Below are 13,894 nucleotides of genomic sequence, written 5' to 3' on the forward strand. Positions count from 1 at the left end.
AAAAAGGCTGATCCTGTAATTCTTACTCAGATGAGTAATGTTTTTGTCAGTAGGGTTGTGTCATTGAAATCAATGGGAATAATCACGTGAGTAAGGGTTGTAGAATCAGGTTCAGGGTTTGCCACCTATGCTGCTCCAAAGACTTTGCTGTCCAAATAGACAGAACAATTGTAAGGCAGGCCTCAGGAGAACCACTCAGGATAGGGAGTATATGGGGGATTGATGATGGAAGAGGAGGTGAAATGTTTGCTGGGAAAGTGGGTTTTAAAGTATCACTGGGGACGGCACATGGTGGATGATGGGATGACATTCCAAGCATGGGGGACAGCATGAGTAAAAGTACACAGCCAAGAATAGGGACATTAAGAGATCAGCCTGATTAGTGGGGCAGATAGCATACTTTAACATAAGAGCAAAAACATAGAGCAAAGAGTTTAAATTAAAGACCACAGAGGGAGCGAGGGTAGGAGGGTAAGAGTGCAGCGGAGAAATTGGAGATTAATACTGCAGTAAAGCTGACTGATTTTGCAAACTTCCGTTCAAACTTCAAAATAAGTTAAATTCTACAGGAATCACTCCCAGTTGTGTTTTCTGTCCATAGACATTCAAATCATCGAGTTCCACTGGCACTAATGTTGACAGAAAGCTAACGTCAAAGGCTTATGTGCAAGTGTTAGTGGAAACTGAATTTTCGATTGCTGTGTGCAGTCATAGGTCTGAAAGTGTCTGCAAGTTTCTCTAGGCAGGGAGTATAAAAACTTTGCCTTGTAATGTACCTGGAACTGTGATTATTGAGTTTTATAGGCTTGCAGAGAACAAATCAGTCACTTGGCATTTAAAACAAAAATTTAAAAAATCATCAAGCTGAATAACAAAAGTGTGTAAGGAAATTACTATCTGCATGTGGATTGTCATACGTGGAGGAGAATATGTTTCTAAGCTATTTGCAAATTATTCACTGTAAATTATTCACTGAGCTATAATAGACTGGAGATCATGAAAGATGATGGAAGGAATGAGATCTCTTGTGGTTATGGTCAGAACAAAGGATCTGAGACTTCAGAAAGAAAAGAACATGGTTTTAAACAATAATTCTGTAAACTTTATGCACATAAGTAACTCTTCTCATGGGATTTCTCCCCTGAAAGCCTACAGGGCTATTCTCTTGAATGTCATTCTTCATGAGCATAAATGTTTGCAGGGTCAAGTTGCTAAATCAACAAGGCTGTGAGTGTGAAAGACAGTCCAAAGCTGGAGGTTGAAGAGGAAGGTTAATGAAAAGCAGTGGAAATAGGTTCATTAATGTGAAAATTAAAGTCACCTAGGATGAGAATAGTGCATTGAACAGATGCAAAAAAAGTGGGCTTGTCACCAATCAGGGCAGAAGGTGGAACAGAAGTCACAGGAGCCAAGAACTGTATAGGAAATAAGTATGATATCAGATACCATTGTGTAGCAACTGACCAAAATGGAAATGGAAAACACTGTGTGCTAATATGGGTTATTTTCAATGAGATATAAGGGATTGTTCTCAAGTTAGTGGCTGAAACAAAGGAGGGAAAGTGGGATATCAAATTAGGTGGGGTGATAATTGTTAAGTAATTTGTGGATCACCAAGCAATTTTTGTTGCTGTTAAACTTGCAGTGCTGAAGAGTGCATTAGGTGCATTGTAATACAAATATCAGGACATGATCTCACTGGAGAGTTTTCAACCTGATTTTAAATTAGAAGTAAGGAAAGCAGATAAGAAGATGATACAGTGGGTCTGTGAGCAAGGTCAAGGGCTACAGCCTTAATATAGTGTGGTTACTTATTTGATACACTTTATTTACAATTAGGGATGTTTGCAGTGAAATTAAAAACAGTTGAAACTCAAAGGTTTTGCATTTAAATTAGATATTGTTGGATTTTTTTTTTTAAATAACACTGATACTGAGTTTCAAAGTTCTGAACATCAAAATTAATCAGGATGAGGATCAGTTTTCACATTAAAAAATCATGTAAATATTTAAATTTACACACTGGATATTTTCTGAAAATCAAAATTTCTGAGCCATGAAATGCAACTGAATATTTCTTTTACAAAAAGCTTGACCTCTTCATGCACTCTTATTAAAGAATAATAGATAACAGCAACATCACCTGATTCAATTCTGAGCTGTCATTGTTTTTGATTTTTTTTGGTAACTCTAAAGCAGTGTGAATCTAGAAGGGTTGGTTGGTTGTTCCTGAATTCATATGTCCATCCTCTTGTTTCAGAAAGTGAGAATGTTGAAATTGATGGCCTTGTACGTTCTTGGGACAGCATTCCAAGGAAAGGAAATGTAGTGGAAATAAGAAGCCACAAATTATTGTATAGCAGGTCGTTCAGTGACAGGAAATGGCCATGGCAGAGAATATGTTCACATAGTTCAGTCTGTCACTTTCCTAGATTAATGCCATTGGGTGTGTATTTAATAAACACCCAGCATACTATACCATAGGTGCTGTTTCTTTACTGCCCGTTTGCTGATAAATAGTGACAAGTGACTATCACAAGATTTTTAACTCGTGGATGAGTACTGTTGTGAAAAATTGCCATAGCAAAACTCACTTCCGTTTATCTTGATTGGGTAGCAGGTTCCAGCTGCTGATGGAAGAAGCAGGATTACTTGGGATTTTGCAACCTACATTTTGCACAGTGCCTTTCATTTTTAGTTGTCTTTTTCTTGGCTCCTGTTTGCTTTAAATTCAGCCTTACTTTCCAACATGGGAAAGCTGCTTATTCATCTACATTGGAGCCTGACAGCTTACCAGATGAACTGAGGGGAGAGTAATTTGCTACAGAATACTTCCTCCTGCTTCCCCTCAGCCTCTGATACTTCCCTCTTCTCCTATCTAGACCCAATCTGGCTGGCCAGCTGTGCAAATGGGCAGGTAATGTGTGGGGAGGAATGAATGCATGGCTCCACCTGCTCTCCACCACCTTTCCAACAAGTTGCTCCTAGAAGGGAACAATTAGAGTTCAAGGACTGTGATTCTTGGCAGCTCTTATATAAGCCACATTAGTACTTATTTGAATTAGGGAAGTGCCCAAAATCAGTTTGGTGGGAAGGCATTTTAGTTTCTCCCTGCCATCTAGTCCTGAAGTATTTCTTGTAAAATAAATACATTTATCAGCTAACTTCATTCCCTGACCTTACTGCTACTTTTTATGGTTGATTTTATTTTATATTGTTGCATGACCACCCTTCTGTGCGTAGTTACCTCCTTATGCCATTTAAGGAAGACAGGTCACAGAAGGAGATCTTGGACAGAGCAGAATGCCAAAAGTGATTTTTAAAAAAAATCCAAAAAACAATGAACAACAGTATGCAGTTCTTAGATGATTGTTTTCATTGCATCTGGTTGCACCCTGCTGTTTACAGCTGGCTTGCTTGCCTTTTGGAGACACATTTGTAGAAAGTAAAAATATTTACCCACCTGGCCCTAATGAAAAATGTTAAAAAACCCTATTATTATTTTTTCTGTTTGTGCTTCAAAGTGACAGCTTTCTCTGACCTGATCGCATGAATCTGGCAAGAAAAGATAGCTGGGTGCTGCTGGAGCCTGGCAGACAAAATATTTTGTGTAAGCTAGTACTGGTAGTACTTTCCATAGGCAAAGGAACTGCCCTTTGCCATTATCTTATCCAGAGGCAAGCAGTCAACCACTTGTCTCCACGTCTCACATAACCTTTTCCCTAATGTTTCCTTCTCTACCAGCATGGCTACTGCTCTCGATTTCTATGGGTCAGATTTTCGTACCCTTACTCATATTTTATAGTATCTTTATTCACAAGCAGTCCCATTAATTTAAGTGGAATTATCATGAAATTAGGTGCTATTCATCATAAGGGTATCAATTTGGCTATGTACATAAAATTCACACACTCATGTAATAAAAAATCTATACATGGTTTTTCTCCATTTTCGTCTACTCTGGCTTATCTTCTTTCATCTTATCTAGTGTCTTATTTGGTCCACCACTAGTTTGTACCAACTTAATTCCATTGACTTCAGTAGAGTTACTCCTGATCTACACCATTTTTAAGTGAGCTTGGAATCATAAGCTAGAAACAGAATCAACATTTTGGATCAAATATTTGAGAACCTACAGGGTGGAATAAATGGTGTGGGGCATAAGGTGGTCTTTATCCATGATACATTGTACATTACACTCAGCCTGCAGCCCCACTATGTGTCAAACTGGTGCACATTACCTTGCCTTCTCATTTATACCAATTTTAAGACCAGCTTTTGCCACTGCATCATTGGTGAATCAGAGTTCCAGTTTAAAAGTAGGCTCAATGTACAGATGGAAAATAGGTCTCATCTCACAGCAGAGGACACCCACTGTCAGATGAGTTGGAGAATGTAATAATGAAGTATCAATCCCTGTAAGCAAGTGGAAGCAGAAGTTGCTAGTGAGAATTTGCGGGGCTCTCAGCCTAGCCTAAAGGGAGAGTGAATAATACAAATCTTATGCTTGGGAGTTGTGGGAGGAAGTTCACTCTCCAACAATGTAGCTATTACCAGCCAGAGATGTTGGGGAGCTGGGAGAAGGGGTCTTCATTTTTGTTGATCCTGAAATTTTTGTGTTCCCAGTACAGTCTTAATCCATCCCTGGTCCACAATATTGCATATGATTTTAGTTAACTAATGGAGAGAAATGCCTGATAAATTGCTATACTGGAACATCACAGTGAAAGGTAAAGCAACCATCTCAGTAGCAGCCAATTAAGTCCCTGTAACACTCAGAAAGGCAGCACAAGAAAATTCTCCAAGCAAAACAAAAGCATTTCAGATGGCTGGGAAATCTACCACATGGTGATCTAGGCCATATCCTACCAGTTATTTAGCATAGCTGGACTCCTGCATCTACATGGAACAACATTGACTTCAGGTGGCCACAGGGGTCTACCTGTGCAGAACAAATTCCAAAGTTGGGGCATATATGTTTTCTAGAGGAACTGATCCCAATACCCTGGGCCCAGCCCCCTACTCTTTGATAAAGTTTTGTTTTGAATCCTACATTTCCAGCTCAAGCTTTTGTCATGTATACTGCATTAAATCCAATTAAATCTAAAATGATGGCTTTCAAGGCAGAAAATAAGTAGACACTGCTTTTAACTTGACTGGCCAAAATATAAACGGAGATATGTTCCCAGAGGGCATATGTGAGGCTTTTTTGTATTGAAGTACACTTTTTGTATCCCATTTTTAATCTCTTAGTTTACTCAACTTCAAAAACAATTATGGCAATTATGAAAGACCCTGGGTTTTTTCCTCTGGAAAATGCAATGTGAGCAACATTTAGTTCTATGCCTCTTTTATTTTTTTTTTTTAAACCGCTAAAAGCTAACATTTAAAATAAGTTTTCCTAAAAGAACAGACCTGACAGAAACAACTGGGCTTTCCCTAAAGTCTTAATATTAGTTAAAAATCTCTGAGCCCAACTAGTCACACTATGGCTGCAATGTGGAGCTGGGAGGATTATATTGTCAGGGAGAAGGAAGATAGATATCAGTCAGGGTGCCATTTTGTATCAATAGTGGTTTTCTTTGAAGGTCATTCTTTTTCTCAGATTTCCACGGACTCATTAACATGGATATGCAGCTTCCTCATTCCTGGGCTTCAGCTACAATGCATTCCATTCAGGCAGTGCTGCTGAGGAGAATTTGGAGGGAATTTTCTGCATTACCTCAGGGATTCCCTGACTGAAGAGCTGCCCTTATCAGAAACACTTTACTTTTTAAAAGTGCAGTTCTAGTCCGGCAAGTTATTCAATATTTAAAATAACAATAATGGCATCATGAAGGTTCCATGTTGATTGTCCAAAGTGCCAGAGAAAATTCAGTTCAATTTACAATTATGGAAGGCTTTTATTTTAGCTATCAATTCTTGAACGCTTGCTCTGAGACCGGGAAGTCAAGCTGGGTTCTTTCCAGCTCGTGAACTGTTGCTAATAATAAAGGTTCTTCTTGCCAAATGCTGTCCTCAGTTAGATCTGTGAAGATGCACAGAATGCTAATGGGGTTGCATGGATTTGGCTATGTAATAGGAGTTTGGTTAACAATACTGTTGACAGAGTACAAATCAGAATACAGTCCATCTCCCAGTCCCTTGTTTGTTCTGCCTGACTAATGGGAGGAAAAGGAGTAGGGAAAATGTTTATTTCAAATAAACAACTATTAATTGGAGTGTGCACAGACAACAGAGACAAGCATTAGGCTTGTGGGGGCAGGGAGGGTGTTTCCACACTTACTTTCACATTTTAACATATCTTTAAGAGCACTTACAGAAAAGTCTTGAGGGGTAGGTCACAGATGCTGATTATATAGGGCTTTGATTCCATCTCCTTTTTGGCTTCAGCTACTCAGGCTCCTCCATCTTTGTATATTTTTTATCTCATTGCTTGTGTATATTTAAACCATTTAAACAATGTCTCCTGTTCACCTCTTTAGCTAATAGGAAGGAGGGGAGGGCAGCTCCATACACCCACAAGGAGAGCCAAGATGAGGAAACATGATGATAACAAAATTATTCAGAACAAGCTTCCATTTGCAATTTTCCCCTTCCTGTCACTTTCTGCCATCTGATGGTGCTGAATGACACTGTAAATCCACTGCACTCCCCAGACCCAGTGGAATGTTTCCAAAATGGTGTCCCCCAGTAGTAAGTAGTTAGTGCTAAGTTTGTCTGTTTCCTTTTGTCCAGAGCCAACTCAGCATGCTTGAGGTGATTCCCTCCGTAGGGGAGTGCATTTGTAAGGTAAGTTAATGAATAAGTAAAGTCTTCACTTCTTTAGAGAATGGAGTTCGGCAATGTGGTTTATGGTAGCTGATTCTTCTCTATGTCTCATAGGTTTCATATTCGTCTCTGTGAGGAGGCTTGTTAAGGTTCACCCTTTCAGTGACTTACCTCCCACGCCCTTACACTATTGGCAACTTCAAGCATTCAAAAAAAAATCAAGCCCCCTAAAATCTAGAGATTTTAATAATTACATTTTGGTTCCTTTTATTTGTTTTCTGACTTCTGAGCCTTTCAGGGCTAGAAACTTTTTTTAATGGAAGCTGCCATCTGCAGATATAACATCACCCTAGGAGCTGGAAAAAAAACACCAAATGCTGTGATACCTATGATAAAATCAAAAGTTGGCAACACTTTTTTTTTCCAGTGCTGGATTGTTCTATCACTGAGCTCTGATGATGAATTTCCAGCTCCTATGAGTGAGCTTCTGCAACTGCACTGTAAAATTTTGTATTCTGACAAGTATCTGCACATAAAACTCATGCAGCTATATTCCAAGCTGCCTCAGTTGCATATCAAGTTATTCAGCTCTTCACATCAATAAATGGTTTGCATGCCCAATGTTTGTGGGTACAGTTGTGAAAGCTGGTTTTAAAAGTGTCTCGTTGGGTATATGTGTGTGTGGAATTGTATAGGACTCAGCTGTGCCAGTTAGGCACCATCCCACACTGGAGTCACAGTCCGGAGCTGTTTCATCCTGGGGGAACTCAAGAAGGAATTGTGCATCTGAGATAACTCTTCCTCAGTGTGTAGAAAGAGCATGCCCACTGTTTCACCCTTTAATGAAGTTCAGCTTTCTCTCTGTCCACTATGTCTGTTGTGCTTTGCAGACTGGTATGGAAGGGCAGCAAGTCCATGTCCTTGCCTCTGAGGAGTGATCTCCTTGGAGGTGAAAGGAGAGACTACTCTCTGTGCTCCCATAAATTCAGGGGCTGCAGTTGAGCCATGTCCTTTTATGTGCAAGGCTGTGCAAGGTGGAAGAAGGCTCTTTTGTCCATAGCAAGGGACAATCTTAACTCATAAACAAAAGAACAAATCTACTTAGTTGATGTATTGTTCTGAAGTAAGTGTAAGTACCTCAGTATACCCACAAGGCTCTTGTTATTCCTGCTTCATTTGAGTCTTGTTAGCTATGATAGCTTCCAGAATAGTTACCATATTTGTCCATCAATAGCATCTTTTAAAATGTTTTCCACCTTATACTGTGTAATTGTAATTTCTCAGTTTCTTCCCTCAATCTATATATCATAATAAGTTAGATACTAAATTGTAAATGTGGAGGAAATTGGACATTTGGGTAAACTGCCTTCTACTTTGTGAAATTTAGCACAGAAGCAAGCACAGGCACCTCTTGAAGGGTGTCCTTTAGAATGCAAAATCGTAACATCACTCCGGCCACCAAAACCCTGCATGCAGGGTTTCACATCTGAATTAGAATACATTATCAGTGAAATGCTGCTGTTTTGGTTTTGTAATGGTTTTTGAATTGCATTCTGTTAATTGATGGCAAGGATGCCTAGCTCCCAGGATAGGCAATTTTGTTAGTTTGTTTAAATCCAAATAAATAAATAAAACAGCTATGCAACCAATGCATAATTAAAGATAATTTGAAAGTTGATTTTAAACTACTTCTATTACAACAGCATCTGATAACAATAATTATTCCTGGCCAGGGCATTTCCTAGAGAAATAATGAGTGTATAGGGTTATGAGCCCCCTAGCTTTGCCTAAGGCCATTAGCAAGCTCACCTTAGAAAATGCTCTTGACCTCAGTCATTATTGCCTAAACGTCTGTTCTGGTTAGAAATTTCCAGGCATTAATTTGTGTGTGTGTGTGCAATATATATACTAAATATCTTCGTTCCCCTTTCACTTCAGCACCTTGTACCATCAACCCCACTGCAATCTTTTAAAATGTAGTTGTTCAGATTTGACTAGTAACTTTCCTTTACTTATCCTTTACCAGTGTGAGCTCAAGAGATTGTAACAGGACAGATTATATTTTTAAATAATCAGACTACATCAGGTATACAATGTTACCAACCCCCATGTTTCAAAATCTGAGTCAGGCCCTTTAAAAATTATGAGATTTAAAAACCAAAACCAAAACATTTAGTTTGATTCTTTTTATTTGCCTTCTGAATTCTGAGCCTTATATCACATTCAGTGCACATTTTCAAGCTTTTCCTCTGCAATCATAAAGCTAGGAAATTTTTGGTTTAATGAAATTTGTGATGTTGACCTAACAGGGGCTTTAAGAGCAGCATCAGATATTGTGAGACTGATGATGAAATCACGAGACTTACTAACACAAGTTATATTTAAAAAATCTTCTTATAAAATGTTGTAAATGAATAGAGACATATCCTGAATTCCTTGTTCACTTTTTATTCTACATTTGCTCATGCGAAACTTACTGACAGCACTAGTAGAAGTGGTTGCATACTCAGACAGGAGTAAATCCAGAGGTTAAGATTTGACCTCTAGGTATTAATAGAAAAAAGTATCATTATATGCTAGCAGAAGTCAAGTTAGATGGAATATACCCTCCCCTTTCCATGACTGCCAGTACACCTGTAGCCATAACTCACCACATTTCCAGAGGATAGAATTAGTGGTTTGACATTTTCTGTAGTGAACCATTTGATATATCCCATCCTATCCAGGGGATTTGAATATAGGTTATTGTAAGTCTGTTTGCTTTCATCCCTGTTAGGTGGCTGTTTTAAAGCTTCTTGTGTTAGAAAATACTGTCTGCACCTGTGCACATTTGAACATTGCTTATGGATATTTATGGTTTTTGCCAACTAAGAAAAAGAAGAATGCTGCCACCCTTAGATCCTAATTCTGTGACATATAAGGCAAATACATAGGCTTTTCTAGCCACTGAGAGAGGTTGAAAAATTTGCAGTGAAAGAAGAGCTGTTGTAATGATATACAAGTTGGAATGAAAGGAAGCACACATCAGATTAATACATGGGCATTGTATTCTCAGGAGAACAAGGTTCAATTCCATCTTTTGTCACAAATGTAATGAGTTTGATAGTTTGTAGTGAACAATTATGAATGACACACCAGACCACTATGCTATTTGGCACAGAAAATCAAGAATGTTCCATCTAGAACAAAGTTAATCCTGTTTGATAGCAAATAACTCATAGTGCAGCTCCTTTAAGTATCTAGGGAGGATAAAGCCCACAGACAGAGAGCATTGTTGATTGTAAGATATAGAAAATAGCTCTCCTTTCTCATTGCCTTACCTGGTTTGTGGATCAGCAAAGCGCTTCAGGCACCAGTGGTATTAATCTTTTCATTCTTTTATTAGCAAGCAATGCATCACTATACAATTCAGAAATGAAAACTATTGTAGATTCAACCTCTATCCTTTCCTCCCCCAATAACAATTAAACTAGTGAGTCTCTTTCCAGGGAGTTATTTTGTCATCTCTGAATTACAGTGTGAGTCATTGCAAACATGAATGGTCACAGATTATTGATTTTACAGTTTTTGATAAAAAGTTCATAATAGCAGTGTAATATTTCTGATATACGATTTTGGTGTGCATCACTAGGGAGGCAGTCTTCAGACACATGCTATGTATATTCTTCAGTTTGCTGTTACATTGTCCTTTGGAAAGGAAGGTTTTGCTAAGAATAACTACTGTACTTTGTTTCGCTAATGGACAATGTCCGTCTGGTTTACGCTCCAAATTTATTTCTGGAATATCTTCTTGAACCATTTTCTCATATATTTTTATCATTATTCATGAAATAAAATACTCTAAGTTGTTGGGGTTTTTTAAAATTCTTGCTAACATTTGCACCCAAGTGCAGTAGTAGGAAATATGCTTAGAATTTGCTGGATGGGGAGGGGAAATCTGGAGACATAATTGGTTGGGAAACTTGGGTACTGGAGCAAGATGGTGCATTTAAGAGTCAGCCTTCCCTTTCTCCAGCTAAAAAGGTAGGTAAATTTGTGTTCTGCCATCTAAAGGGTACACAGTAGTGTGACAATAAATAGGGCAAGTTGATTAGGAAGGCCCATACTTTAATAGGATCTAGTCACCACCATGTTGAAACCCTTAAACACTAGCCTATTGACTTCTGTTCAAGTGCATTAGTCAGTAATCTCTGATTTATATATTCCCTGAACTGTGACCTGACTCCTAGTTCTCCAGGTATGATATTAAACTAGAGCAGTGTCCTATAGCCCTTGTATCACTAAAAACCCTCCACAAACTTGCCCTTTCTTTCCATCTTTTTCACTACTGCCCTTTTAACTATAGTCTATACCAACTGTCAGTATTAAGAAAGCAATTGCTAACGAAATGAGGGAAGTGGGATGAAGTTCCAATCACAATAATTGATGCTACTTTTCTACCTTAACAAATGGCAGGCAGTTCATTTTACTAATCGCTGATTTCTGCAGAGAAGTCCTAATCGATTGATATAGCTTTCCACAAATCTAAATCTGAATAGCTCCAATCGTTTTTCAGACTCTTCTCTGAGACACTTATGATGTATAATTTTTTTGCCCCTTTGCCTGTTTCTAGGATTGAACTGGAACCAAATCTTTGTTTGCAGTAAAATATTACTGTCAATAATGGTGGGGATTTTTTAGAATAACAATTGACCTAAATTAGTGCAAGAAAAGAACAAAGCAAGGGAAACTTTTTCCCGCAAACCTGTTCTTGCAAAGACTTTCAGAAGATTAAATCAATTAGAGTATTGCCTAAAAAGGACTTTCCACTATCAGCCCAGAGTTCACTGACTCTCTTGGTACCTCCTTACTGTTAGAAAATGGTTCAAATGGTCTCATGGACCAGAAACCTAGAGTGATCTCTGTTCCATCCCGCCTCCACAAGTACTGCTTATGAAGCTCCAGAAGAGAGCTCCCACCAACAGGATAAATATCAGTTTAAAAAATCAACCAGAAACATACATCAATAAATCAACATATTGTTATGTAATAAGGACAGACTTTCTCCATTTAAGGATTAAGAATTGGGAGGTAGTTACTCAGGCTTTCATGGTATTTCCAGATGTCTCCAGCAGTTTCCTGAGATTCCCAGCCAAATTTTGCAGACTTGAAGGTTCAGTTTCAATAAGCATTTCAAACCAAACCTGAACTTTTGACCCTCTTTCAAATCATAGAAAATTAGGTATAGAAGGGACCTCAGGAGGCCATCTAGTCCAACCCCCTGCTTAGATTTGTAGTACACTAGTTGCAATACTGTGTTCTTTATAATATTCACAGCAGCTATGGCTAGCAATAAATGGTTCTGGATAAAGTCAGAGAATGGTCATGGAGAAAAGGGCAAAGGTCAAGGAAATGCTTTAAACGCCACAGTTCTCGTTATGTAGTCAAGCAACCTTTGTTATCCCATATTAGTTCAAATAACTAGAACTCTGCCGAGAGAAAACAGATGGGAATATGTAGTGGATATGCCAGAAGGGACCTTTGTAAAAATATGACTTAACACTACAGTTTTTAAGGCTTTTCTTTACTTTGGGAGGGAGACACCTCATCGTCTCTGGAGCAATTAAAGTTTTCTTTTAATGTTTGTTTAGATTGCTGCTGAACTTCTGCTGTCTAGTCTTCCATGAAGTACACAGGGTATAACGTGACACCACTCAAGATGCTCAGTTCAACTGGTTCAATAGTTACCATCACTTCCCATCCACCCACATGTCAAAATCACAATGTGAAGTTGCAGATTTGGGGGTGAGGGGAAATGAACAACACAGAACCCATGACTCCAATTACACAAATTAAGTCTAAGTAATGAGTTTCATCCCTATTCAAACTCCATTACTATTCATGCACAAGGCCATTTGACATCCATTATAATAGTGCCAGAATTGTGGCCAGTATTTTAAAAAAACAGTTTATTAATGCTGCTGGTTTGTAACTTCCCCAGTTGATTGCTATAACTTTACTACAAAATGTGGTACAGTAATACACTTTTAGATAATTGCAAGTTACAATTATGTAAAGAGTGATAAACCTTTCATCCTATCCACTCACTATTAAGTGATCAGGGAAAAAAATCAAAGAGCACAATGTAGCCTTAATGGCAGTTTTGAACAGGCAGTACATTGTACTGGAAATATTAAAATAATATTTTCAACATCTTCTGGGTGCATTATTAGAGTCTGTTCAAGATAGGAACAATGAACCATAACTGTCTTTCTTATGTTTTTTTTAAGTGACTTTAAAAAGACTTTTATACCTTGTAATTAATTGGCCGACTAGGGAAATCTGCCATAGAAATAAATGTAGTTCAAATAGTCTTCCCTAGTAGATGGCATTTGTTAGGAAACCTTTTCTGAAGACTATTTAAACATGCATGAGAAACTACCAATTACTTAACCCAGTGAGAGTTCCTTACAGAAAAAAAGTTGGGAGAATTATCATACAATAATAATAAAAATATTGAATATGTTACCTAGGGCATGAGCTTATGTACTCTTGGTAACTTTAGTCAGTAGGCTTTATTTCTAATTAAGTTGATCAATGTGCTTCAGTATCAGTTTAAATAGTTGATTCCAAAATGAAAAATTAAAATTTATTTGCATGAAATGTGCAGAGCTGCAAATCTCACAGTGACATTGGATATTCAAGGATATTTTTTTTCATTCCTATATAGAGTTTCTGAATTATTTTAAAAATTCTGCAATGGATAATGGATCAGTTTTTCATCAGGCAAACTCCCCACTTCCTCCAAAAAAAAGAAGGATGTTCTTGTTAATAAAGCAACATCTACATTATTCAGTACACGGGGCCAAGATCTTTATTCAGAATCTTTGAGGTGTGTAATGATCTGTGTCATGAAAATAGTTGTCAGTATTCTCCCCTCCGTCTTTTTGGCTCTAAGAGAATCATAGCTGAACCAGAAGTGAGCCAATTAAGATATTAGGCCAATCCATTTGCTGGTGTAACTTACATGCTGGTAAGGTAAATCAAGGTAAACCTGAGTGCCACACAAACTAGGGGACCAGAAGTGAAGGGGATTATGTAAGAATGGCCATACTAGGTTAGACCAATTGTCCATCTAGCCCAA

The 13,894-nt window shown here is 38.1% G+C and overlaps 1 long non-coding RNA gene across 1 annotated transcript in view; it reads left to right on the top strand.

Moving 5' to 3' along the window:
* The window catches only part of LOC137153998 (uncharacterized), an 86,492-nt gene that overhangs the window by 3,601 nt on the left and 68,997 nt on the right, over positions 1–13,894 (top strand). Inside the window, exon 2 of the long non-coding RNA XR_010920015.1 lies at positions 6,739–6,792. This is a non-coding gene — a long non-coding RNA (uncharacterized lncRNA). The remainder of the gene's footprint in view (positions 1–6,738; positions 6,793–13,894) is intronic.

This window comes from Emydura macquarii, unplaced genomic scaffold, assembly GCF_026122565.2.
Source record: "Emydura macquarii macquarii isolate MOO-44397 ecotype Brisbane River unplaced genomic scaffold, CSIRO-AGI_Emac_v2 contig_1253, whole genome shotgun sequence".
Lineage (NCBI taxonomy): Eukaryota > Metazoa > Chordata > Testudines > Chelidae > Emydura > Emydura macquarii.